Genomic DNA, 4,351 nt, shown 5'->3' on the forward strand with positions numbered 1-4,351 from the left:
CGAATGTACTTCTATGTACGAACACAATACATTTTTGTCTCTAAATTTTTCGTGTTACTACCGACGCACCTATAGTTAATGCGGAATAGTGGTGATAGCCATGTGGATTTCTTTTCTTTGAAGTATGTGGAACTGGTCAAAAAGGCGCATAATGTATCCCTGTTTTCTACGATTATAAGGAGTGCTTTGTTATGATGCAGATAATTAAGTAGTACTCTTCATTCTTATCGTAGTCTGGTGATGTATTCATCAAAATGTACATTTTGCCCATGTGTATAACTGGTAGGAACAAACCTTGTTACTTTCTCAAACATGTTAGAAGCGAGTCGAAGCATACTTCCGGGTCATCGTGCGCATTGCGGACCATAATAAGTGCTGTGCAATGCAAAAAAAGACCTCCGTCCTCGCGGCCCACGATCCATCTGAACTATCGGGCCAAACACACTTTAACCAAGATAAATAAAAGTATGGTTCATAAATCTAGTATCGACTTTAGTCAGGTTGTTCGTTCTGGCATCGCAATCGAGCTGGGGTCGGTGGGAGATTGTGTTTCTCGCCGTTCAAGCTGGCGCATTCGTAGGGATTGAATTTCGGTACACGGTGGTATCGTTGCGTGCCACTGTTGACAACCAACGGCCCATTACTAGATGAGCTATGATGTTGTTCGTAAATGATAATCAAAGCTCAACGCTAATTACGAATAGCTCAAAGGCAAAATGTAGCTACTGAGCAAATATTGACGACCTCGCATACACACACTCTCGAATTATAGATGGAATTTATACAGATTGTGATGCGACGAAATTAGATTCAAACGCTTATTGTAGCTTAAGACAATCTAGACTGCTTTGAGTACTTCTCAGCTGGCTCGCTCCGACGATTGTGGATGATTCATCGTTACGTATGTAAATATGCTGATAGACTTGAATTAACCAATTTGAGCGTAAGGTTGACAACACTCGCTGTAGCTATGTTCTTGTATGCTGGCATACTAAAGTTGTTGCTGCAATTTCGAATAGACCCCATCCTGATTTGACTTAAGTTAATCCTTGCACATTTGCGATAAGAAACATTTCAAAAGCAGACTATATACACTGAACTAATCTACTCGATTCCGTATACTTGTGATCAGGCATAATCATATCATCTTGGCGGTTCTTCTATGAACTTCTAACAAACTTGAAAACAACAGTCATACCAAGTTTTTCAGAAACTTAGAACGCTTGTGTATTTCCCGAACTGACAACTGTGATTCTTGTTGATTGGCATACTCAACCAAATACTATCGTATACATCCTACGACAAAATTATGCTTGTGTTTTTGTCACTTGTAAGGCTGTATGCGGCAAAGACATTCGACACGTCCATAGCAACCACATCTGCTCTGAGTCGTAGCTATTCGGTGACATTGATCAACAAAATCTCGGGGCAAGATTTCTCAGAACATATAAAAAAAGTTATCCTTGTTTTGGGATCATATTCACAGGCTATTTTGCAACATGCTAGTAGGGACTACAATCGACCACTTCCGTAACTCATGATCGACATCTCTATTGTGCCCTAAACCCTAAACCCTAGAATTGCGTTGAGGAAACGGTATATTTTTCCACTCACATTACAAGCTAATATAGAAGACGATCTCGAGTGTCTTGCTCAGATTCGCCACCAACCACATCTCGAAAAGCCAAAACATAGCTATTAGTAGGTACAATAAGAACAACATTCATTGTCCACGATTTGGTTACGGCTGGCTCATGATAGGAAAATGTTTTTGTCTACAATCGACACAATAAGCTGTTTATAAATAAATCACAATAACTTTAAACATAGAACGAAATGACTGTTTTACACCACGTAGGAAGCCTATAGGATTAGCTCACACAAGTCTCGTAAACATGCCACATTCTCGCTTATAAAGCAATCTTATGTACTCGAGTGTTAGTATACCAGACGATGATTCGTTATTTACAAATCACACAATGTGATATTTCAAACCCTTCACTATATCTTAAGTTGAAAGCTATACTGCTTAGTCGACAACATTGAGTTGGGGATGGTATCAGTTTTCATCCGGATTTATTTGACGATCCTTTCTACACTATCATATTCATATGTATATAATATACAATAGGTTACTTAAACATTTGATCGCTTCTATGTCGTGGTTTAGGTTACTTAAACATTTGATCGCTTCTAAGTCGTGGTTTAAAATTACAACACGTCGTGATACAAAGAGTTAGTCGAAAAGCCTTCACTCCCACACGTACATATACAAATATTTATACGTCAAAGTAAAGCTAGATTCAGTCTCGTTATGAATACATAACACCTTTTCAGTACACTCGCCAAAATCAATCGGCAGACCATTTTCATTTTAGACGTTGCTATGATATATGGAACTTTTTGTCGTTATAAATAATATCAAATAAAACCTGTAGAAAAGGACACTCACGAGCAATGCACCCAAAGATTAAATGCTGTTTTTTGAACTCGCGTATTTCGGTTGATACAAACTTTAGGGTCGAACCAACCTGCTGACGTTCGAGATTTCTTGGTCGCACTGTTACACCGTCAATATGCGCCGGCGCAAAAAAAAAAATATTCGTATAGATGATATACAACTTCGTCGTCAATGCTATATCGGAGAACCCTGCGTGTAGTACATATGTTCCCTGTAAAAAATCGGAGCTCAGGGTATTTAAGGCGTTCTCCTTTCTTACAAATTGTTTTTAATGCACCTGGCAATATAAACCAGGCAGGACAAACCGTGACGTCTAAGCCATTAAACCTGAAAGTATATCGGTAGTCGCTGCTGCGGTATCGCTTGTCTTCCAACAGGTGGCTCGGAATTCGTATTTCTTTAACACAATCACCCAAAGCACTTTCCGGTCCACAATGCTGCCATAAAAGAAAGCCGCAACAGCGTTGCCACCCTTGGCTAGCGCCTCTGCGGTATATTTATGAAACTCTTCGCCAGTTTGCCAGTCATTTTAGAACCAGTCTCGCGCCATTAGATTTAGAGTATTTTTTTGGGTTCACTAATTGTTGGAATCACGAATGCTTATATGTAATTGGAAAGGCCCTCTGGGTTATTATGAGCTGGTCCGCAAAAAGAAATCTTGTTTGCGAAATTGTTCGAGGGCCAAACGCTTTCTTCATCAACATACATAGCGTAAACTGAGTGTCGCACATAATCTCACAAAGGGTCTTTACTGCATTTCGAACGCGCCCGTGATGTTTTGAACATACATGTACCAATTACGGGACATACTATAGTACCGCAGACAGAAACCTTGCCTGCAAATTAACAATCCGGCGGTAGAAAGTTTCTACTTGTTTTGTAGTTCGAGGTTATATGATTACACTGGTTCCTTCATTTAACAAAACTAGATAATAGCAATGACGTATCATCGATAACCTAGTGTAACTCTGAACTCTTCTCAGGGTTGCCTTTTCCTCAAGTATGCAGCATGTGTGACACCTGCTGTATAGTGAACCATTAAGTAGGGCGGCTAGTCCTAATTAAAGGATTACTCGTGGACCTAAGATCTGATTGGTGCTTACTAATTACGAACCCTTACTCCAGCCCTGTCCTGTCCTGCTAGGTGCAGGATTCCAACTGCCCGGCTAGCCCCGGAAATACAACCCCCTCAGATTTCAAAATCTGACAGGTGCCACTTTTGAAATCTCAAGAAGTGCCGGGTGGCTAGTCCCCTTCAAGCGTCTACTGCAGAGGTGAACAACTGCGTAGCTTCTCGCTTCCGCCTCCATTCGCGCAACTTGTCCTGCTGCAGGGCGCTTGACTCCGCAAACCGGTATGCCAGTTTAATCGCTGCTAACTTCTGGCGCGCCTTTTTGATCTCGTGCGCATGCTCGTTGAAAAACACCTCATCCTCCCTCGTGAATCTGTCCGACGGGGGTGTCCATATTGTTTAGCTAATTTCTTCCAAAACCGGAAACTACAATTCCCTCTGTACATGAATTGGATAGCCGCTGGCATAGTGCTGATCGCCGCCACGATTTCTTGTTGTTGAGCCTTATTGCCATAACCCGTAAGCTGATCGGGTAAACGCACCATGCGGCCGAGCTTCCGCTCTACCTATTGGTGGTATGTACTTTGAGATTCTTCAGATGTACCCGATATTCTATGTTCGTGGCAATATCCCGAATGTAGTGTATCACAGGGGTTTATGTGCCAAGATCTCAGTAGGTCCATGCCAATCCTTAGATAACTAGTGTGGCGTCGTCTGCATGGGTGCATACATGCACTTCCTGCCGATTTGTAACATTGGTGTATCGAGACGAGCCAGATCTGCGGACTGTTTCTGTGAATGTTGTGCACGTCCCTACA

This window comes from Sphaeroforma arctica (genome assembly GCF_001186125.1).
Source record: "Sphaeroforma arctica JP610 unplaced genomic scaffold supercont1.708, whole genome shotgun sequence".
NCBI lineage: Eukaryota > Ichthyosporea > Ichthyophonida > Sphaeroforma > Sphaeroforma arctica.